Source organism: Camellia sinensis, chromosome 12 (genome assembly GCF_055761805.1).
Source record: "Camellia sinensis isolate YWXY chromosome 12, ASM5576180v1, whole genome shotgun sequence".
NCBI classification, from domain to species: Eukaryota; Viridiplantae; Streptophyta; class Magnoliopsida; order Ericales; family Theaceae; genus Camellia; species Camellia sinensis.
In genome coordinates, this window is record NC_138972.1 from 118,826,068 (window position 1) to 118,852,333 (window position 26,266).

Below are 26,266 nucleotides of genomic sequence, written 5' to 3' on the forward strand. Positions count from 1 at the left end.
AGATCTAGGAGCAAGTCTACAGGTCAAGACTAGCCTTCGCTCAACTAATGGCCAGCTTCACACTTTTGAGAGAAATAAACGATTTCATAGCTCATTTATAACCCTTCTCTTGCTCGGGTAATAGAAGCACACTCCAGATAGCCACAATCGTAAATTTATTAATAATATTGAAACTATAAAATAATAATTATAAACTCATACATTGTATATATATTATATGTATTCAAAAAAATACTCTCCCTCGCCCTCAATCCGAACGCAATCAGGTTGTTGAAAAGTTTATCCAAATCTGACCTTACGCTATTCAATCACTCCCAAACCTATACCATCCGAGTCGAGGTATTTTGTTATCCCTAAGTATGGATATATGGTAAATGCTGATAAGTGCTTCTGTGATGCTTGTTAATATTAAGAATATGAGAAAAGGCATATTACAAAATTGTAAAAAATTATAAATTTTTTATAATTCAAAAAGGTGTATTAAATTTAGTAATAAATATTTGAAAACTGATCAATTTTTTATCATTTTATTGTACCCTAGGACACTAGCTAACATGACACTAGGTATATTTGTTAAACACGAGAAATAATAGTTATTGTATGGTATAAGTACCTAACAAAATGAAAATAAAATATTGATTATGTAAATAGTAAAACTAAAACCATGGGACCTATTAAATAATCTAATGAATGTGAGTAATGAAATTTTAAATATTTGCAAAAATTGTGGGTGTTCACGGAACCGACCCATCTAACAAAACTGACTAACCCGACTCAATCTACCAACTTTTAAGCTGTTTCAATAGTTTAAGTGGACAATGTAAACGTAAATTTTCTAAATTCATCTATGTTTGGACAATTGCGAAATGAGAGACCACGAAACCCAACCCAATCTGTCAATCCTCCTTAAGAAAATAATTAGCGCATTTGGTTTCAATTTTTTGGAAATTGTGTTTTTTTTCGTGTTTTTTTTTTTAATTTAGTGAATATTTTAAAAAATTTAAGCAAATTTTTACTTTTTTAGATGCACATTACTTAGATGTATCTAAGAAGTAAAATATTTGTAAAAAAATATTTTTTAAAACCAATAAATACACAAGAATACAAAAAATGTACTAAATTCTCATATTTTAAAAATATTTGTAGTATTTAGGAATTTTCTAAAGATTTTATTCACAAGTATTATACTTTTTAAGTGTATTTATGTTAGGTGTATCTAAAAATTTTAAAGATTGCTTAAAATATTAAAAAATTTCAATAAAAACAAGAAATAATGAAAGAAAAATTAAATTTTCTAAAAAGTGAATCATGAAAATCCAGACCAAACAAGTTGTTGTTGTTTTTTGGAACGCTTTGTGTTCTGAAAAAATGATATTTTATTTACTAATAATATTAGCTATCTATGAAATATGGAAATTTGACATTTATTTTAATTGTAGAAAGTGAGTAATAAAATTTTTGGACTCAAATTAGGCAAAAAATATTAAAAAATCACTCTAAATATTTAAAAAAAAACACAAAACATTAAAGATCTAAACTGCTAAATCGATTTGCATCCACCCGTCAAATCACATGGTTCGCTCAATCTGCATCTATTAATTTAGCAAATGGATATAGATTGATTTGTTTTAATTTGTCTAAGTTCAAATGAATAATGTATAGGAGACCACTCGACTGAACTCGATCAACAAACACTCTGAGCAGAAATCATAATATTATAATTACTTTGTATAGAACGTAATCTTTTAACGTAATATACATTTAACTCATTTAAAAGCTACAAAGAATTAACTACTATTTATCGTCAACAATAATATTTCTCTTATCTTCCCAACAACGCCCATTTGTTCTCACTATATTGCCTCTTCTTCTCTCTTCAGCCTTTCTGTGAAAAAATAAAAATAAAAAATTTGAATGAAATTTTGCATATATTCATTGAATCACACATCATTATTATTATTATTATTATTTTTGAGGGGGGAGGGGGTTATAACTCCAAATATATACACACCACTTCCAACGTACCTTGCTGATGTGCCCAAAAAACTTTTGCTTGATACCGCCATGACTAAGTTCATCAAAACTATACTGTTCAAGAAGGTTCCTAAGATGTTCATCAGATCAATACGTCAATGTTTATTTTCTTTTTAGCTTCTTCAATGGTTCTACCTCAAGTTCAATGTCAACCTCCATCGCCATTGTCGTCATATAAATACGTTGGTAATGTTAATGTTCTAGGTGAAGAGATCTTTACCCGTCAAGTGTGATTTAAATAGCAAATAAATTTTAAAGGACTTGGGGAATGATTAATAATTCACCCACACCATTTGTTCTATCTAAATGTACACAATCAAGTCTCTGACCAGTAAGAGACTCTAAAATGGGTATTTTTTACTGGTCATAAACTCAATTATATGTATTCATACGGAATAAATTGTATGTATGCAGCAGTACTATTGAATAATTATGTTTATATATGATTTTAAATAATCAGGTTATTTGAATTTTCACATAAATTCAAGTTTTGTTTTGCAAAGAGATAAAACGAAGAAAGTAAAGAGAAAAAGAGTTATAGAAAGAGAGAGAATGTTGATGGGTTTTAATGTGTGAGAGAGAGAATAAAAAATGCCTTAAATCTCTGTTAGATATGATGTAGTAAACCGAAATCGATTGAACCAACCATATTAGGTATATTTTTAATAACAATCAATATACGCAATTTTTTAATTTTAAGTTTGATATCAATTCAAGCACATTGTGCACAAAATTAAATCGAAATCGACCGTTTTACTTTATTTCTATAAGAAAATCATATTGATCGGATATTGATAGTTACTTGAACAGATCAGTTTTTTATTTTTTAAAAATAAATTATTGACATAAATGTGATATGATTAAGTGACTATTGATATCCGATCAACGTAATTTTGAATGAAGTACTCGATGAGCCTTACAGATTAAATGGTTTGGATCATCGATGTGGGTTCCGTAGTGGGTTTACGAAGGCCCAATAGGATGCTCTAGTTGGGAAACCCAACTAGAGACAAGCTGCTCCCTTTATTTAAGCCTTGTTTGCCATACACTACTTTAGCACATCTTTTTCTTTTCTTTTTCTTTTGTCATGTCACTTCTTTACCACATTGTACATTTTTTAGTTAAAAGTTAAAAAAATATACAACTTATTTACATCGTATCAAACAACCTTTTACTATAGTAGTGACTGTGATGATAATAACAAAATAATGGTAGCATTTATGATGACATGACAATGGTAATTCATGTGGTGTTAGTTTTAGTGGTGATTGTGATGGTAATGATTTTATAATAGTGTTATGTTTAGGTTTTTTTTTTATAAATTCATGTCTTGTTTGACAACTTTTTATTTTACTGTAAAAGTAAAAAACTCATTAAAAAAAATATAAAGTCAACAAATACCAAAAGTCAAAATTCCATTACATTTACTATATTTCATTTTGTGAAAAACCAAATGTCATCTCATATTTAACCCAAAAAAAAATTTCATTTAACAAAATATATTTCCAAACGAAACTTCAATCAAAATTAAATAAGTTTAATATCACTTATCTAAATCAAGATCTAAACAATTAAGATATATAAATTGGATGAGTAATGCGTGATATATAAACAAAAAATGTATATATGATATGTAAATTATGTCATTTGTGAATTTAATTATCACAAATTATATAACTTGATACTATAAAAGTTATAATTATAAAAAAAAAAAACTATAACCAATACGGTGATGTTACTGTTGGGAAAACCTACTCATAGTACATAATTTCACATTGCATATCGCAAAATTATGAGATGAACAAAACAAACCTCCAATCCCAGAAAATATAACATGCTGAATAAAATACAGATAAAATATAAAATGGTTAAATGAAGCAAACCAAAGCCTGTGTGATACCACAGTCTCCTTAAAATAGATTCGCCGCCTCACCGTTGGCTGCTGGAGGTATGTCGGCGTCTACTTCCCAGGATACGACGGTTTTTACCAGCTACAACAGAAGCACCTTCTAATTACCTTAGCAAACTGACAACGACAGCACTCTCTCTCAGGAAGAAAATTATAGGAGAAGTAGACTGACAGGGTATGGATATCAAGAAAAAATTCTATCTATTTTTTTTTCAAGGAATAGGGCCTCCTTTTATACACCATGGGGGAGAGGGGAGGAGCCTCTAGCCATCAAGGCTGGTAACTAATACTAGCAAAACTGCCCAATCAATTTTGTAAAACTGATGAGCCTTAAATGTGTGAATTATATACACATTTATGAGGCAATTTCTCATTCAACCATTTTTCTCCAATAATCTCTCACATGAATAAAAATTGACCGAATACAGCAAACACTCAACGTTTATCAACAAAGACTCGGAAAGAGAGAGAGCACACAGACTAACCCTGCATCAAAAAATGTAGCTGTTGGCCTTGAACCTTTTGTAGTGAAAGCCTATCGGATTGACTGGCCGACCAGTGAATGTGATATCTTGAACTGTTCTGCCGTTTATGTAAACCGAGACAATAGACCTCACACAGGAGTTAGTCCAACCATTGTTCTTGTTCTCGCTGGTGTGTCCGGTATGGCCCTGGAACACTAGCCTGGTTCTGTGAGTATTTTTAAAGAATTCGACTTTGGCAATTCTTAAAGAAGCGGCCCCACTTCGCATTCACATAGGTGACCTAGATACGGTATTTCATTATACCACATCACTAAGGTCATTAAAAGCATTAGCTTAACCTTCCACCCTCACAGGGCACCACTGTATAAAGGAATGGGCAAGAGGATTTACCTCTTTAGTGACTCACCCGTTACACGAAGTTAGGTTGTCCCTTTGAACCTAGATCTTGGGATCTCCAGTCAACTATGTTGGGTTTTCCGTTCCGGTAACCTTTACTAAAGGCCTTAACCCCATTCCTCTCGATGACTTTTCAACTAACTCTCGAGTTAACCCTTTGGTTAGTGGATCCGTAATGTTGTCCTTAGACTTGACATAGTCTAGAGAGACAACTCCATTTGAGAGTAGTTGTCGTATGGAATTATGTCTAGGACGGATATGTCTAGACTTTCCATTATACATATTAATCTGTGCTCGACCAATCACTGATTGGCTATCGCAATGAATACTGATAGCTGGCACAGGTTTCGGCCAACGTAGAATATCCTCAACAAACTGGCGAAGCCATTCAGCTTCTTCAGTTGCTTTATCTAAAGCAATAAACTCAGATTCCATCGTTGATCTCGAGATACACGTTTGCTTGGCAGATTTGCAAGACACGGCTACCCCTCCGAGGGTAAACACATAACCACTAGTGGATTTGGAATCTTTTATATTAGATATCCAATTTGCGTCACTATACCCTTCTAGTACTACCGGGTATCTGGTATAATGCAGCCCATAATCCAGGGTGTAACAGATATACCCCAACACCCGCATAATGCCCTTCCAATGAGTAGCATTAGGGTTACTCGTGTATCTACTCAGCCTACTAACAGCGTAGGCGATATCCGGCCTTGTACAACTCATCAGATACATCAAACTCCCAATGACCTGAGAATATTCTAGTTGAGAGACACTCTCACCATTATTCTTGGTCAAATATAGACTTAAGTCTACTGGTGTCCTAAACATACGTGTATTTGACTTTCCAAATTTCTCAAGTATCTTATTAACACCCATAATGACATTTGCAAGGCCCATATCCTTCATGTCAAACTTAGAGTTTAACAATCTTTTGGTAGCTTTAATCATTTCATCATTGCTACCAACAATGAGTATGTCATCAACGTATAGACACAAAATGACATAACCTTTGTCAATGTTTTTAACATATACGCACTTATCACACTCATTGATTCGAAACCCATTTGACAACATAGCATTGTCAAACTTCTCATGCCATTGTTTGGGAGCTTACTTCAAACCATACAATGACTTGACAAGCTTACAGACTTTCTTACTTTGTCCTGGAGTTGAAAACCCCTCGGGTTGCTCCATGTAGATTTCTTCATCTAAATCTCCATTTAAGAAAGCTGTCTTTACATCCATCTGATGTATTTCTAAACCACGTAAAGCTGCTATTGCAATCACCATGCGAATAGATGTAATCCTTGTCACAGGTGAATACGTATCAAAGTAATCCAGACCTTCTCGCTGTCTGTATCCTTTGATAACTAACTGAGCTTTATATTTGTCAATTGACCCACCTGTTTTCATCTTTCTTTGAAAGATCCACTTACTCCCCTAGGCCTTACTGCCTGGGGGTAGATCAACCAACTCCCAAGTATGGTTCTGTAAGATAGAGTCGATCTCACTCTTAATTGCTTCTTTCCATAAAGGACTTTCAGGTGAAGTCACAGCTTCATGGAACGTTCGAGGTTCTCCCTCTAACATATAAGTCAAGAAGTCTGGACCAAAAGACTTTGTGGTTTTAGCCCTTTTACTCCTTCTTGGCTCATCTACTTCATCAACTTGATCATCTAGTTGATCAGTTATTTGATCAGCTATTTGATCATTCATGTGATCATCTATGTGATCGTCTTCGTGATCATCTACTATTTCTTTCATGGAACTCGGAACCCTGTCTTGGGGACGATACGGAAATACATCTTCAAAGAAAGATGCACTTCTAGACGCGCCCGCGGAGGGGGGCCTTATGCTACTACAGTTCGGGCTCGATTTTGTTACGGTTCTAAATCTGAACCAAAGAGTCCAAATCCGGCAAATCGTTTTGAGAAAATAGATTTTGAAAGAAGTGCCAAACATGGACTGCTTTGCCAGATACAGAGTCGCCACCTAAATATTTTATTAAGGGGGAATTTAGGAAACCCTGACTCGGTGCCAAAGGCCACGTGTCCGTCATCACCAAAGTTGCCTCGGCTCGGGAACTTGGGTACGATCGGGGAAGGTCAGCTATGAGCACCCCCTCTCGCCCGGTCCGGAGACCGGCCTCTACTAACCGTGATATTCTGTTTTGAAAACGTTTATGTGTTCTTATTCTGGTTATTAGCCTAGAATTACTATGTTATGCACACAACAAACAAGTATAGACTAGATTGCCTAATTTGGGAATAAACATTGCATATCCGTTTGCTTTGGAAATATTTTGGATTTTGCTACTCGCAAGTAGGCTAAAACACGGATTTCAATGAGTTTTTCCAACTCAAACAATCCAACCTTCACCCACAGGCATTCAAACAGTTTAACACATAAGCATTTAGCCGCATGGCAAGCATACTGTCATGTTAACATTTACACACATGCGAGATGCTAAAGCATAAATACTTACATCGTACTTCGTGCCAAAACAGTAAACTAGTTAGCAAAGCGTGCGTGTCCTAGTTCATGTTAAATTGCCTAATGCAACACATACAGGATGCAATTTAGATAGGCTCGGTTAACTTAAGCATGGCATATGTAATGCGATCAATTATCACATATTCGATTTATAAATTGAAGTACAAATGCAGTTAGCGTGATGTACCGAGCCTACTGCATGCAGTACAAATGCATGAATGCACGCATGCATAGCATAAGGTATGCTAAATTAAACATGCCTAATCTACCATTATAAGCAAGTAAATAAAAGGGAAGAAAGACGTGAGGTTGGAAGACATACACACACTCACGCACACTTATTACATAATTGCCCTCACTCGGAGGGTACAAATAAATATTACAGTCCCAAATGATAAGCAAATAAAATTATTACAGAATTTCTAATTAATTAAAAGAAAGGATGCAAAAGAAATAAGAGGGTGGCCACAGCCTCTGCCTCGGGATGCGCAGATGATGCATGCTCGGAACTTGGCTCGCCCGAAAAACCCGTACTGTACCCCTGCCACCTCTGTTTGTACTGCCCTGTCTCTCTAAAAATCGCCAAAACTCCAGAACAAGTTCCTTGCATGTTGCAGAGCACCACCGGCCAGGCAGAATTTCCACCGGCAGTCCAGGATTTCCATCGGCATTATTTTGATTTGCCGGCCATTCAAACGTTGCCGGTCGGCACTTAATTCTGCCGGTCGGCAGAAACTTCCTGCAGAAGACAGTTTTGACAGCAAACAGAGAATAGACAGTGCATGGCATGGGGTTTTCAGGCACATGTGAGCATGGTCATGCTTCCTATCATGTTTTGAACTCAAGGAAGTATGACCTTCGATCCTCGAGCCATCAATGGTGCATGATAACCCAAAGGATCAAATTTGCCACTTAATGTAAGGATGCATGCAACAAACAAAATGAGAACCAAAGTCTTATCAAGTCGGAGTCAAAGGCCTCGGTGACCGGGAATCAAGGCACATTACATCACTTGTAGTATGAATGTTCCTTGATTCTCACACTGGGTTTGACACCCCAAACCAAGTAATGCAATGCATGTTATGCAAACATGGCTCAAATGCAACATGACACCAATTATGGAAGACATAGCAAATGTTATGCAACTATCATGACAAATATGCAATGCTAAGCATGCAAGGTGCAAATGTGATGCAAACATGGACCAATTTGCCATAAAGTTAGCATGGGACTGCACATTAATGAAACAATTATGTAACAAACATGAGACAAGCATGCAAGAGGGCCTTAAAGTGATAAAGGTGCAGGCCTTGATTCACCTCAAAACAGTACCAAAAGTGCTCAAAATGATGGACAAACTCTTATGTCAGCATGCCAGCCAATAGACCCAAGGTTAAGGCACCAAAAGGGCCACTTCATTTCCAACAACAAGACCAAATCATGGCATGGTTTAGACAAGTAAAAACAGAGTTTTTGCAGACAAAATAGGACTCCAAACCTTCCTAATATGGCAGCCAAAATGACTCCAAAGGAGTGTATGCACCAAGGCTCAAATGTAGGCATAAAAGGGTACACCCTCAAGGCACAAAAGGAACGACGAATGCAAGCATGCTAGCATGATTTAGGGACTGAAATAACATGGCAAACAACTTCAACTCATTAAAGTGGACCAACTAAGGCATGCTTGTGACTCATATACTTGAGGGCTCACAAGCCAAAATGCATAGCAACCATATCAAACATGTCAAGCATGACCAAATGGATAACCAACAGACTTTAAGCATGGAAAAATAGTGCTAACATCTTCATGGAACCAAGCCAACACATGCAAAAATCATGGTCTAAACACAAGGGACATTCCTAGGCCAAATGGAGCAATACAAAGTAAGTACTACAAGCATACAAGGAGACACAAATCCGGCCCAAAACAGAGGTTACATATGACCTAAAACATCCAAAAAACTTCTGAAATAAGGCTCAAGATGATCAAACATACATGCTACATTTTTAGGCCAAAATGTAAGGAAACAAGACAATGAAGGGAGAGGGGTGTCCCTCCCCTATGCAAGACTTCAAACCACCTTCTTTATCACTGAAAATCAACTGGTTTTAATGGTGAAAAGACCAACACACTCAAGCAAACAAGGTCTCTCAAAAGAAGCACAAAAGAGGCCAAATAAAGCCTAACAAGGTGAGTTTGCACTCAAACCACAAAACAACCTTGATGAAAGTTCTAAAGCATAAGAATACAAGCCTTTTTCATGTTATGCACAAAAGCTAAATCAGCAAGCAAGATAGGTAAAAAACTATTGTAAGTTTGGGGAAAATAAAGCAAGATGCTCACCCTTGAAGAACCTTTGAAGAACAAATGGTCTAGCCCTCTTCTTTTGATCAAAATCAGTCCAAAAACTCAAGAATCAACCCCCCAAGTCCCTCAATCTTGGAGCAAGGTGTAATAGTGTGTGTAATGGTGCAAAAGTAAGGTAAAATCCACCTTTAGGCCAAGGAAACACACACAAAGGAGGAGAGAGAGGGAGATATAGAGATAGGATATATCTATATCTCTAAGCTCTGGTTTTTGCTTCTAACTTTCTAACCTAGAGCCAAGAGGAGAGCCTTCCTCTTATAAGACTCCCTCTTGCAAAGCTTATACAACAAGCTTGCTTAGAGGGAGATCCCTCTAAGCACGTGTATGGAGGGAGGCAGAGTTGGTGCCAACTATCACAGCTGGCACAAAATATCTCCATAAAGTAGATGAACAGTGGTCGGCTGCCCAAAAAAGTTATTTCGACAAAAAAGAGTGCCGACCGGCAACAAAATATGCCGACCGGCAATAAAATGTGCCGACCGGCAACAAATAGTGCCGATGGCAGAAAAAAACCAGCCGGTGGCCTCTAGCCACTGCCGGTGGTGTGTGGGGATGCCTCACAAGGCATTCCCTGCCCCTCCAAGGCAAAACACAAGTGTTCGGTGTGAAACTAGACACTAAACGGTCAAGTTCGGAGATCCTGAGGCAGGGCGCGCGAGCCGAGACTTCCGGGAACTCCAAATGAACACAAACATGGATAATCACCGAGTGTTCCAAGCGGTGACGTCCAAGTCTTGAGGACGGTCAAAAATGAGGTGTCTACACTTAGACAAATCTTTCAAGAGCATGTTGACTCATAGTCCATGGGAAACAACTTTAAGAATTAAATTTTCCAATGGATGAACTAGGTTAAACACACCAAGTTCCAAACGGTACAAGCAATTACAATTGCATCACTTTATAAGCAATTACAACAAAATTGCTATAATAATTACAAGCAAATAAAACTTGCTTTACATATTTAGTACAAATTAATCCTTTTTCCCATTCCCATAGGTATTCCTACAATAAAGAGTTAGCAGCAAAATACAACAAAACCTCCCTCAGCTTTTCTTTGCTTTTGGCAAAGTAGTGATTGAAGGGGAGGGTACTAACAAACAAAATAATAAATAACTATAAGTAAAGATTAAAATCAACCCTTAAGTTACACATCTAGAATTTAAACAAAAAAAAAAAACTATAAAAAATTAATTACATAATAAACATGTAATTAACTATACAAGTTACAAACCCAAAATTAAATATAATTAAACCATATTTTAAATTGGTAAAGGTTACATATGAACTTATGGTACACTAAACATGTAATTAATTGAGGCAAGTTACAAACATTTTATAACTCCTAAACACTTAAATCATATTACTAGGCAAGAATTGCAAATGACATGATTAACATGCAAATAATTCTAGAGAAATTAACATGAATTTAAATATAGACAAGTTATAAACTTTACAACTCCACACCTAAATTAAAAATTAATAGGTACAAGTTACATGTAAATTTACTACCTAATAAACATGCTAGAAATGTAAATTACACTAAAAATTAAACCCGAATGAACATGTAATTTATATTGTACACTAGAAGCATGTGAACTAGAAGCACGTAAATCTAGAGGCATGAACCGGTACACCATAAATTAATAAATTAATTAGAAAATACAGTGAATTAACGTTGCACCAATGGAACTCTTCTTCCTCATTGATAACAGTGGCCTATTACATGCAAAATTATTACACACATCTATGAATCTATTAATCTAATTCTATGATAAACGTCGAATCTATTTTAAGCTTGTTGGGAAAACCTACTCATATTACATAATTTCACATTGCATATCGCAAAATTATGAGATGAACAAAACAAACCTCCAATCCCAGAAAATATAACATGCTGAATAAAATACAGATAAAATATAAAATGGTTAAATGAAGCAAACCGAAGCCTGTGTGATACCACAGTCTCCTTAAAATAGATTCGCCGTCTCACCGTTGGGTGCTGGAGGTACGCCGGCGTCTATTTCCTAGGATACGACGGTTTTTACCAGCTACAACAGAAGCACCTTCTGATTAGCTTAGCTAACTGACAACGCCAGCACTCTCTCTCAGGAAGAAAATTATAGGAGAAGTAGACTGACAGGGTATGGATGTCAAGAAAAAATTCTATCTATTTTTTTTTCCAAGGAATAGGGCCTCCTTTTATACACCATGGGGGAGAGGGGAGGAGCCTCTAGCCATCAAGGCTGGCAACTAATGCTAGCAAAATTGCCCAATCAATTTTGTAAAACTGATGAGCCTTAAATGTGTGAGTTATATACACATTTATGAGGCAATTTCTCATTCAACCATTTTTCTCCAACAGTTACATGCACCAATTAGTGTACTAATTAGTGTACCAATACTAGTTATGACATTACTATTGATCTCACTTATTAATCACATTACAAATATCCAAAACCTCTTAAACTATGTCACATCAACAATTGATACACTAGTTAGTGCATTAATTAGTACATATAGTATTATTCTAACCAATATCACATGAGAAATCATAATTAAACTAAAAAATGTCATTAAAGAAGAGTAATAATGCCCTTCAACGTTCCAATTAATGGGACCGAAATTAACTTCAAACTTTTTTTAGTTTCCAACGGTCCAGCTATCACCAGATAATCAAATCAGAGAAAAAAGCCTACTGCGATAATGTCGCGCCACACGTGATCAACTACCCTTCCCGCGAGAAATATTGGCGGGAGAGGGCATCCAGGTTAGCATTCCCGCCATAAACCACACATCTCTGAAACTGCATGACAATAGAGTCCTCAGACTCATTACCATTCAATTCGTTCAAGTCGAAGAACATTCTCAGTTCATCAAAGCCATCGCCGTCCAATCAAATGACCAAAGCTTACTCGGATCGAACTCCGTGGATCTTCATGACCCTCGAGAAGCCGGCGAACCATCCGGGTCGAGCCCGGAACTGTGTAGACTGCGTTGTCGGTGAAAGAAGTGAGAGAGACTGCCGTAAAGCTGTAGAAATCGGATCGAGACCGGGCATCAACCTGACAAGGTTCGATTCGATGAGAAGAAGATCGGGTCGGATCCCAGCAATGTTCCAATCGGCAAATCGAAGAAAAAGCTTGATGGGCAAGTCAAGCCTCCGAAAAAGTAAGTTTTATGTGAGTTTGATAAAATTGGTGGATTTTTAATCTGGGTTTAATCAGATTCAGGTGCTATTGTTTCTATAGACATTGCAAAAGTAGATATTAAATATGAGAGAAAATAGGGCTATTTATAATATTTTTCTAATGGATTACGTGAATGTGGTTTGATCAATTTTTGGTGTGATTGTTATATATCTTGGGTGATTTTATTGTCTTGATATATCTGGGAAAATAAAGGCCTTTGCTAATTTAAAAAGTTTTGGGGGTGTTGGTGTTTTTTTTACTAAATTTGTTAAATCATTTTTGGGTGATGTAAAATTTGACCCAAAAAAGTAAAAAGATTTCTTTGGGTCTTTGGAGAATTTCTTGAATGTATTTTTGTTTTAAGTGAATCTTTGGTGTGGATTTTCTTATGGCTATAGAAAAAAAATAGCATTGTGAAATCTGAAAAAACTATGAGTATCAAGTTGATGGTATCTGTCACACCCTAAACCTGTCCCTAAAAGTTTGGGCATGACCTATTCAGAAACGGACATGTAACTTGGGAACATAACATACGGGGCCTTATCGGAAGCACGAAATATAAAAAAAATAAAAATAAATAATAATGATACAAATAAACTCCATTGAGCTACTTCTACATGCCAGGATCTCATACATCACATGCATCATAGTGGATAGGTAAAGTCCCAAATTATAACCCGGAGCATTGGTTATATACATACACATATACAGCCCCAGCCCTCTAATTGGGCATACACAAAACATGAAAATTACATACATCAACCTTAGATGGACACTCAAAAACAAGCCAACATCTTAACAGCTAAACAAAATAAATGGCCTTGTATAGGGCCTGGATACACGAAGGTTGACAAAAGAAAGCGAGCGTCATGGTTAGGGCTGACCACCTGATTGGGGACCTACAGAAACAGACATAACAGAAAGTGAGCCGGGCTTAGTGAATAATAATACATAAATAAAACGATGCTTAACTTGAAACATAATACATATCAATGCATATAAAAATGCAGAGTTCACATAGTAAGTCTGATTTTGTACTAAGTACATGACAGCCTTAGGCTCAATCCTGCACCATAAACATAATGGCTATAAGCCCATGAAACGTGGTGGCACGAGGCCCTTGGAACATGTGGCACGAGGCCCTTGAAACATATGGCACGAGGCCCTTGGAACATATGGCACAAGGTCCTTGAAACATGGTGGCTATAAGCCCTTGAAACATGGTGGCACAAAGCCCTTGAACATTTGGCATGAAAGCCCTTGAAACATTGGCGTTACAGCACTTTATTACATACCATAAATCATTAGGTCTTAAAGACCGATCAATTCATATCATGTCATAACATAGCATAAACAAAACGGATAAACAGAACCCAAGTTATATATATTCTTAATTATGCTTGAATCATAAACAGAAACCAGAGTTCGTGCTTGAGTATAAATGGTACATCCAATAGCGCTAATAAATCATTATGGAGCATACTTGTTATATCATGTCATTATACGTGAACTTGTAACATGTGTGAACTTGTAACATACGTGAACTTGTAACATACTTGAACTTGTACCATACTTGAAAACATACTTGAACCACGGTATTATTACCCCCGGGTGAGGGTCGTGTGCCACAGATGTCATGAATACTTTACATATATGGACAACTATTCATTAATTCAAAACGTAACGTATCAAACATAGAGCATTTCTTGTTATATCATGTCATTACAGTTCACTTAACAACGACAGAACAGTGTCATTGCTATTTAATTCTATCTTCAGGTTGAGTTATCCGTAAGTCAATCCGACGTTTATCATAATGCTTAGCAGGTATTAACGTATAAAACATTCCGTGGTCTTATCTAATTATTCATTCTAGGTAGATATCCATGCCATAAAATACGTGTTGAACTAAATAAAACTATAACAGTTCATGATAGGGCATTCAGAATATCATGTTCCCGTCAACTTACTGTGTAACATTGATGGTCGTAATTCTTGTGCGGTGTTCATAGACAATGTACAGGTTATAGTACCTTAACAATAACCATAACCGTAACCGGAATACCGAGTAGGTTTAGAGTCATACCGATGTACGCCAACATCTCTTAACGTTCGCACAACTTCACACCGCTTCCAATCAACATAATATTAATGTAACGTAACTACTTATAAAGAGCAGAACGTTAATAATAAAAACCATTAACTGTAAAGACATGGGTAATTACAGTACTACTACTCACAGTGGTAGGTCTTTGATAGCGGTGAAACGATGTCCTTGTCTTGACCTACAAACATAATGCACATAGCAGATTATGAGAATAAAATCAATCTCTTTTTATTCCTCACTCCATATTCCTCCATAGGTTATAATCCATGCCTCATAAAATAGGAGGAATCGATAGGAGAAAGGTTCAGGCGAAGAAACGGTACAAATTCAGTAAACAGAAAGTGAATAGTCGCCACTCATTTGGATTTGTACTTATAATTTTGGAGTGAGACTACAGCCATTGGAAACTAGACTTCCGGGGCTTGATTTTAGGCTCAAGAATCACTCAAAACGGAGTCCGGATGCAAAAGATATGCCTATTCAAAGTTACTCAACATAAGCTGAAACAGGGGTGGCCGCTCGTGCGCCCACTTTGGCCGCTCGTGCGGCCCAATTCCGCTCGAGCGGAAGAACCCGGCCGCTCGAGCGCCCAAAAATAGAATGAAAACCCATTTTTTCCCCTCTACTCTGCACGTGCGGCCTGGGCCCTGTTTGGCAGTCCGAATTTCATACAAAACCCCATGTTTGGTGATCATTAACAAGGTCCAAAATAGATTCTTTAACTACTAAAACATAGCTCAAAAATCATGTAAATAGGGGTACAAACATACAACCATTTGCACATGGATTTGATCTTCTTCACTCTCTCACCATCACAACCCATTTCTCTCACAAATACATACACAATTGATCTCTCACATAATTGGATGCAAGCATGTAAAATCATAAAGAGTATGTAATTTCCCTCTTATGGTTCAAATTAACACAACGACAACATGATGATCATACTTCTTCAATTCCATCAGTGTCACACACACACACACACCACAACACAACTCTTACCTTACTTGAACACCCAAGAAATTCATACCCCAATACAAGAAGAGGAGTTAATTAAAAATTTACATACCTTGTGCCTAGATCTCCCAAATTCCCAACCTTCTTTGATGATCTACGTCCCTTTCCCTTCCTCACTTGCTCCCCTAAACAAACCCTTATTTCTCTCCAAGAGGTATTTCACGTATTTTGATCAAGGCTCAAGAGGACTTAGGTGTATATATTCATAAATAAAAGCATATAGGACAAAATTCAATCGTTTAATCATTCCGAAATTGAAATTTCGTAAACATACTTAATATTACCTAAAAATTATGCTGATCACAGATATATAATCAATTTCAGATAATTAAGCCATTAAGGCTTCCAATTTATGATTTAACCATTCTAGATATAGCAGATACATTTCTTGTTAAACAGATAGACATCCTTAAACATGGATTTCACTTACTTAACCTTAATTTCTCATGGGATGTTACAGTAAACATTTAAAACCACAAAACGAGGACTGAAAATATATCAGAAAACATGTGCGAGGGTCGGGTTATTATACTCTCCCCCCTTAAATAAGTTTGGTCCTCCAAACTTGTTGTACTATGCAGATCTGTTATAGAAACTCATGTAATTCTTCAGTCCAAACAATTCACAGGTTAACCAGAGATTCCTCACTATTAATGTAAAAAAAAAAAACCTCAATCTTACACGCTTATTCCATTCTGCTATAACAATATACAGGTTATATCTAGAATGGTTAATCATTCCGAAATTGAAATTTCGTAAACATACTTAATATTACCTAAAAATCATGCTGATCACAGATATATAATCAATTTCAAATAATTAAGCCATTAAGGCTTCCAATTTCTGATTTAACCATTCTAGATATAACAGATACTTTTCTTGTTAAACAGATAGACATCCTTAAACATGGATTTCACTTACTTAACCTTAATTTCTCATGGGATTTTATAGTAGACATTTAAAAGCACAAAACGAGGACTGAAAATATATCAGAAAACATGTGTGAGGGTCGGGTTATTATAGTATCTGTCAATTTTTGTTGATGCAGTTGAATTTGTTTTCAGGTTTGAGATTTTGGGTAAGTTCTTTGATAGCTTGCATAGTACAATTCGGCTTCTCCGGTTGAAGGGCTTTGGGTCCACATTTACAGATATTAGCCCCAAAATGGAGTGTTTGATTGATAACTAAAGTTTTGATTCATGCAAATTTCTTTCTTTCTTGTTTCAGATGAATTTGTTATCTTTTTTGTCTTGTGTGTGTGTTGGTATGATTTTTAGGAGGTTCTCTTATGGTCATTTAGCACAATTGAAATTCATTCTACCAGAAGTGATTGAGATAAAGAAGATTCTTATTCATGATGAGAAAAATAGTTCTATGAAACCAGATCTTCATGTCACATTGAATATTGATGCAATTAAGAATGAGGGGAAGCCAAATGCAAGTGGGAATTCGCATATGAGGAAGGTCTTTCATGCTAGGATTTTGGATTTCTTTAAAGCCCATCCTAAGGTATACATGATTTATATCTTAAACATTTTAATTGGAACACTTGAAATTGATTTCTTGCATTTGAACAGTTACTTATGTCTATTGTCCTAAACAGTTTTTGATACTGCATTAGATGGCTGTAATGGTGGTGTTCTTTAAAGTTAAAATTGACATTTTTTCCTGTTGCTCATTTTTCATTACTATTTGTTATGGTTGGAGTTGAAAATATTTGAGTTTGTTGCACTATCTACCTAATTGTGTAGAAGAAAAAGTATAGGATCATATAAATTGATCACATAATCTGACAAAATCTTTTCACACGAGGTGGGTCCCACTTTTTTGTGAGCCCCACACCTACACCCATGTGAGAGGCTTGTGTTGGTTTTTGTGTAAGTAGTGCGTAGAATGCTATCAGAAAACAATACCAGTTGAGAGGTATGCATGCTACTTGTCCCTCTATGATTGCCTCTTTGTGGCCGGTAAACTCTTTACTTGTGGACTATGATGTCCTAATCCATCGTGAATTATTAGGCTTTTCATGATTTGAAACCTATCGTGCTTGAAGAGGTGCACGACGTTTCATTTATCTCAAAGACTTCATAACCACCTGAACCTGATGTGTAAATACTCTGTCCCCAGTTAAAAAGCTAGCTTTGTATTATTTGTGTTTATAGCTCATTTTGCATTTGCATCTCTGTAGCATTTTGAAGATGTGATTTCCTATATTATTTAACATTGTGTTTTGCTTGAACTGTTGTCTCACTTTTTTGACATACCCTTTGTCAATAACAATGTCTATCTGTATTCAAGGGGGAAGTTTTAGAAGAAACACTACCAGAGCCATTCAATCAATTAAAGCAAGATGTGCCTATAAGCATCGCCAAGGCCTCAGATCCATTCTTGCTTCGTGGGACATTAACTGATGCACTTGTTGGAACAATCTTCTTTGTAAAATAAATAAGTTGAAACCAAATCAAACAAATAAAATAAATTACTTACAGAATTTATTTACCGAACCAAATAAATAATTAAAAGATTAAGTCGAGTGTGTGATACTCTGTCTTTAAGACGGATTCGCCCCGCCATGGTACTTACGAATAAAAGGCGTCTATCTCTCAAGATTCAATGATCTTCACAAATTGTAGTAGCACTCCAAACAATTTGTACGGCGAACTAAACCTATGTTCTATACTCTTAGAATTTTTCTCTAAAATTAGTATGTAAAATAATACAAAGAGAGCACAAAGGAAAGCAAGAAAAAAATGAATTTCAAAATTTTACAAATGCTGGAATAGATCTGGTATTTATAGACTTGAATAGGTTTGAATTCAAACCGAACAGATGTAGTTTCAAATGAATAGGTGCAATTCAAATTTTGAACAGATAACTGCAGTAGTTTCATATCTGTTCACAACTGCTGGGCAGTTTGAATCTGTCCGGTGCAAAACGGGTTGAAAAAACTATTTGGATTAATTGAACTTGTTAGAAATTGGACCAGAGAAGGGCTTTGTTTGGACAGAAAAAATTGACGCAAAAATTAAATTAATTTTCTCGCAAGAAATTGAAAAAATTCAAAAAATTTTGTCAAAAACATTAATGTTAGAACCGACCCGACCCACAACCCACACACATGCACCCGACACGGCTCGATTCGGTCGGCCGGTCGGTTAGACGGTGCGTGTGGTGGTTTGAGCCAAGGTTCACTTTATCCATAACTCCTCTCTTCTACAAACTTGGGGTGCCCCTTGGGGCCCAACCCAAATATTGTTATCTAAAACTTATATATACATATAAGTTCTCTTAAATTTTCAATGTGGGATAACTATTTCAAGGAAACCTACATTTTATTTCTTTAATAGTCCATTCCACGAACCCGAAAATGACGTCAACTTCTCATTCACTCATAAATGGTTTTGACGAACTGTCTTCACCGAGTGACTTGCCATGCAACAAGGAACATGTTACCTCTTTGGACCCATCCCAAAAGACGTGTGGGGCCCATCCAAATTTGAGCTCAAAGTTAGCCCAAAATAAGTCTATAAAATCATATTTTTTCAACAATCCCCCACATGAATGGAATTTCACGGAGAGAAAATGCAACAACGTGATCTAATAACAGAGAGTACAGAAATTGGAAATATTCTAGTTTTTGGCTTCGAACCTTCTCTTGTGAGACACTATTGAATTTACTAGCTAACTAGTGAACATAATGTCTTAGTCTTCATATGCATTGCGTATGCCATATAGAATTATCTTGCATTGAGTATGCCATTGATTATTTCATAGCATTGTGTATGCTAGTAACATGTTTGCATGTCATCCCTTGCATGTTTGCGTCATTCAGTGGTATTTGCATCTAGGTTGCATGCTAGAGTTGCATTCAGGCATGTCATGCATATTACATTGTGTTTGGAGTAGGGTTTAGTCCAAACACAGGAAACGAGGGACGTTTCGTACTCCAAGTGACGAAACGTGCCTCGATTCTCTGTCGTCGATAGTCTTGACTGTCCATGATAAAGTTGTTGGCTTTACTTGCTTATATGTGCATTCATTTCACATCGAGTCGTGCAATTCGACTTCTCAGCTATCATGCATCGAGATGCGTGATTGGTGGCACAAGGATCGAGGACTACACTCCCTTGAGCTTGTGCAAGGACAGGGAGAGTGGTCATGCACACACTTGTTAAAAATACATTCCCTTTTCTCTCTCTTGCCTTTGTTGTAGAAAAAAACCAGAAACCAGAGGTGGAAACTGGTAAGCCGACCAGATTTTCTGGCAGGCCGACCACCCTCTTTGGTCTCCACCATAGAGGGTGGTCGACCGGTGGTCTCCCATGCTAATAACTGGTCGGTGGCCTTCCCAAGGTGGAGTTTCTGCCTTCTGGAGCTTTGTGCAAATTTCTAAGATCAATTGCAAACAAGGGTGAGGCGAGGCATCGCGATGAAATTTACCAACAAGGCAACTCAAGCATGCATGCATCTTTCATTAGTCAGAACAAAGATGAGGCAGTCCATTACTTATAGTATTGCATGCTAGTTTATTCGCTTTCCTAGTTAATTTGTTAATTAATTAGGGTTTTTGTAACATTTGATTAGCTAGAGTAGTTAATTATTTATTCGGACTGTATTATTTATTCAGACCCTCTGAGAGAGGGCCAATTGTTGTAATAAGTGTGCATGTGTGTGATGTATGTCTTCCAACCCCACGTCTTTCTCCCTTTTATTTACCAGCTTATGATGGTTAGTTTAGGGCATGTTTCAATTAGCATACTTATGATAGCATGTTTGCATTCATTCATCTGTCTTGCATGCACCGGGCTCGGCGCATCATACTAACTGCATTGTATTTCAATTCCAAGTTGAATACTTGTTAGTTGTAGCATTTCACATGCCATCTTTAGAATAGCCAAGCCTATTGTAGTTGCATTCCTGCATTTGTTGCATTAGGCATTTCAGCATAGTTAGGATCATGCATAGATTTCTAACATAGCTTCTGTTTTGGCTTGGAGTACTCGGTAAGTGTTTATGCTTTAGCTTCCTTGCATGTGTGTGAGTGACTGCCATGATAGCATGCTTACCATGAGGCTATGTGCTTATGTGATATACCTGCCTGAATGCCTGTGGGTGAAGGTTAGATTATCTGAATCGGAATAATGCATTGACTATGAGTTTTAAGCCCACTTGAGAGTGGCAAACCATCACGTTTTCTAAGCCCACCCGAGGGTGGCAAATCCACGTCTTAGCCTACTTGGGGGTAGCAGCATCAAACCATTTTCAAAATAAACAAACATGAGATGTGTTGTTCCAATTCAAGCGATCCAGTCTATACTTGTATGCTGTGCGCATCGCGTAGTAAATCTAGGCTAATAACCGGAATAAGAACACATGTTTTCAAAACTCGATATCATGGTTAGTAGAGGCCGATCTTTGATCGGGCGAGAGGAGGTGCTCACGAAGTGACCTTCCCTAATCGTACCCAAGTTTCCGAGCCGAGGCAACTTTGGGGATGACAGACACGTGGCCTTAGGCAACGAGTTAGGGTTTCCTAAATTTCTCAAAATAAAACATTTAGGTGGCGACTCTGCATCTGGCAAAGTAGTCCATGTTTGGCACTTCTTTCTTAAAAATCAGTTTTCAAAAATGATTTGTCGGATTTGGACTCTTTGGTGATTCATCGGTCTTACATTGCACTCTGCGAGATTAGATACAGGACCGTGACATTGAGTTTGAACTGTAGTGAGCCCAAATGAACAGAACGGGATTTCTCTCTCGGGACGTTCGGGGACGTCTACAGTTTCTGGCGACTCTGCTGGGGAGTTAGAGAACTTGAATCGAACTCATGATATCTTGTTTTGATTACACTTATGTGTTTCTTTGCATTGCATTTGCAATGGTGTGCCTAGGACACTGTGTTTGCCATATGCTATTCCTGAACGGTTTGCCGGAGGCTCGCTTTGCGAAGCGTGCCATAAGGCTGATCGGTTGCGGGCTCTGCCACGACGGGAACACAAACCTCGGTTTTACCGGGGCACCCTTTTTGACCATTCGACCTAGTGCATATTCAGAATCCATAACGACCATTCCAAGCTAGGACAGGTTACTTACCCGATTATAGGTTGTTTGAAACCGCTGCATGCATAGTGAAACCTTAGCTCCTCACAAAATAGGACAGGGGGTGTTTTGGCTCTCACTTGCTTGTTATGTGCTTTTAGAGTGCATCTCTACAGGAATGCATGTATCAGTTTGCAAGTTTGGACATCAGGCCTGCAGGCACCAGTTCAGTATTTTGGGAATCAATTATCTATGGGTATCAGATTTAGTTTTTGGGGGCAATGATTTGGGGATAATGATCAGTGTTTGAGAACAGTATTTTCAACTTATTGACTGTGTGTTGTGATGCCCAATTGTGTGTTGTGTATTTATTTAAAGCCGTTATGCTGTCCGTTTGTCTGGTTGTTTATTTCCTTATTATTGCTTTATTTATCTTTTTGCTAGGTAGTTTAGCACAATTGCTTCAGACCAAGCAGATATTCCCCAAGCACTCTGGACAAGAGGTCGCCGACTCAATCGATCTGAGGATCTGGTCGACGGATAACCAGTGTTCCACTCTCTACCCCCGGTTATCAGACAGAGGCCGAGAAAACGCAGTGTATCTGAGCAGAGGTTGCTAGAGCAATGGTCTACACCATCAGTGGACAGTCGGGCTGAGGTCTCAATTGTTGCCATAGAGATAGATATACCAATCGGTCAAATGGATCAGCAGAACACGTTAGGGATGGAGGCAATTATGCGTCAACTCCAAGAAAGTATGAAACTTATGCAACAGGATGCCGTCCGCCAAGCGGAATTTGCCAAGCAGCAGGCTGCGATCATGGCCCAGCAGGCCGAGCTAATCACCAGGTTGTAACAGCAAACGGAGCATCTGCTTCGCATCAAGCTCCTCCACCACCAGGGGTTCAGACACCTGGGGAAACACCAAATGTCCAGGAGGGTACGGACATTCCGATAGGGCCAGCTCCGCCCCCAATCTTACCCCAATTGTCCAAAACACCTACCAACCTACCGGACTCTCCCTTCGAATTTGAGGTCGACCCTACAGCATTGAAATTGAGCAAGCTTGAGAAGTTGTTCAAGAAATCCCAAGGGGTAAAATCCATCCTAGACATTGAGGACGGGTACACTGACGTAGCTGTGACGCTGCCAGATAGGTTCAAAATGCCACAAATCAACCGCTTTGACGGATCTGGGGATCCCATGGTGCATCTCCGGTTGTTCTCAGATATACTACGGCCGATGGGCCTCACCAGACCACAAAAGCTTTCATTATTCGGCCGGACCCTGTCGGGTGTGGCCGCTATGTGGTATGCAAAATTAGAAGACGATGTTAAGCAGAACTGGAATAAGATGACCGAGGCTTTCATTGCACAGTACTCCTATAATACGCAAATCGAGATTACAACCCGTGATCTTGAGATAACAAGGTAGGAGCCTAAGGAGAGCTTTTCAAAGTTCGGAGCCAGGTGGAGGGCGAAGGCCTCAATGATGACCCTAAGGCCTACTAATAAAGATCAAATCCGGATGATTGTGCGCAATCTCCAGCCTAAGCTGATGCAGAAAATGATCGTGCTCCCTTTCCCTACCTTTTCAGATTTGCATAAGATGGGAGTACAAATTGCGGATGCCTTGAAGCAGGGCTTGATCGATAATGACAGAGAGCAACCCAGAAGAACAGAAATGGGGGTAGCGCTGGTGTGTCTACTTTCAGATCCTCTGATCAAACAGAAGTGCTTGGGGGATAATTTCTCGGTATGCGTGATCGAGAATGAAACGGCTAAGGGCCTACCAGCAAACATTTTGGATGCATCTATCGCACCCTCTCTCATTTGGCAGTATGAAGAGGGATTTTTGTCAAGCAGCACCGGGTCAGGTAGTGAGCCGGAATCTGATTCCACCGAGTCTGTTGAGTCGGAATCAGGTTCTAGCTTGACTGAGTATGAGTCCGGTATTCCAAGGGGTGATAACTCGGATACCACAGTCCTGTCCAGGTCGTCTTTTTCTTTCTCTTTTGAGTCTGTTGTAACCGAAGAATCGGACGATTTGGATGTGCTTAATGAGAATGATGTGGCTGTGGTTTCTGAGTACTTTTCTGTGCCCTTGATTTATTGCATTAACTCAGACTTTCAAAATTTTGATGAAAACGACGAGGAAGAAATTTCTCCGGTTTTGCAACGCTTAATTGAACAAGAGCAGGAAAGATTTGTTAAACCCTTAATAGATGAAATCACTACTGTGAATATTGATACTAAGGAGGACCCGCGGCTGGTCCAGATCGGGTCCACGTTGTCTTCGGAGGAACGCGGGCGCTTAGTCGCTTTATTAAAAGATTTCAAAGATGTTTTCGCGTGGTCCTACGAAGACATGCCTGGAATCGATCCTAAGATTGTAAAGCACCGGATTCCTCTTGACTCCAAGGCCCGACCTGTTAAACAAAAACTCAAAAGGATTCGCCCGAACTGGGCTCTCAAGACTAAGGAAGAGGTCACCAAGCAAATTGACGCAGTTTTCCTGCTGGTATCTGAATACCCAACTTGGTTGGCCAACATCGTTCTGGTGCCGAAGAAGGATGGTAGGATCCGGGTATGCATGGATTTCAGGGACTTGAATAGAGCTAGTCCGAAGGATGACTTCCTCTTGCCGCATATCGATGAGTTAGTGGACTTCACAGCGGGGCATGCTTTGCTTTCGTTCATGGATGGTTTCTCAGGCTATAATCAGATTGTAATGGCACCCGAGGACTGGGAGAAGACTGCTTTCACCACCCCGTGGGGGACCTACTGCTACAGAGTGATGCCATTTGGTTGAAGAACGTTGGAGCTACATACCAACGGGCCGCGACCACGATATTGCACGACATGATCCACAAAGAGGTAGAGGTGTACGTGGATGACATGATTGTCAAGTCCAAAGAAATAGAGGGCCACTACACCGCCTTGCAAAAGTTCTTTCAAAGGATCAGAGAATTTCAATTGCGGTTGAATCCTCAGAAGTGTACGTTTGGTGTTACAGCAGGGAAAATGCTGGGGTTTCTGATTACGCAGAGAGGTATCGAAGTCGACCCTTCCAAAATCAAGGCCATCTTAGAAATGCCACCACCAAGGACTGAAAAGGAGGTGCGAGGCTTTCTGGGTAAAGTGTAATTCATAAGACGGTTTATCTCAAAATTAACCTTGACTTGTGAACCACTTTTTGGCATCCTGAAGAAAGGAAAGAAATTCCAATGGGACGGCCGATGCCAAGCTGCTTTTGAATAGATCAAGGAATACTTACAGAACCCGCCCGTGTTGTTACTGCCAGAGCTGGGGAGACTGTTGATTTTGTATCTTTCAGTAACTGAGACTACAATGGGCTACATGCTTGCGCAAGAATCAGAGGACAAAGTGGAGAGAGCCATCTACTACTTGAGCAAGAAGATGCTGGAGTATGAGACTCGCTACACACCGTTGGAAAAGGCTTGCTTATCCTTGGTATGGGCTACCAGGAAGCTGCGACACTACCTATTAGCTCACTCTGTAATATTGGTTTCACGACTGGATCCCATCAAATATATTTTCGAGAAACCGGCACTTACGGGTAGGCTAGCTCGTTGGTTGCTGTTGCTTTCCAAATTCGATCTGAAATATGTGACGCGCAAGTCAGTTAAGGGAAGAGCGGTAACGGAGTTCCTAGTCGATTATCTAGTTGAAGGAGGTGAAGCGGTTGAGTACTTATTCCCAGATGAGGCCATTTTACATATTGAAGATGAGTTTTGGACGATGTACTTTGACGGAGCGTCGAACTAGTATGGGTAAAGGATAGGGGTGTTGCTGATAGCACCCGACAATTCCCGTATCCCTTTAGCATTTAAACTCCGATTCAAAGTCTCGAACAACGAAGTAGAGTACGAAGCATGCATTGCTGGTTTAGAAGCGGCCCTGGAACTAGGGGCAAGACGGTTGGACGTCATTGGGGACTCGAACCTTGTCGTATCCCAAGCTAAGGGGGATTGGAAGGTCAAAGAAGAAAAGATAATAATGTACCACTAGACCTTGGACCTGCTGATTCCTCGGTTTGAGAAGCTAAACTTCACTTATCTACTAAAAGAAAACAACAGGTTCGCAGATTCACTAGCAACTCTATCTTCCATGATAGACATCCCGTTTGGAGTCCGGATGCGTCCGATCATTATCGACCAGAAGTTTGCACCGTCCTACAAGTCAATTTCCACCATAGAAGAAG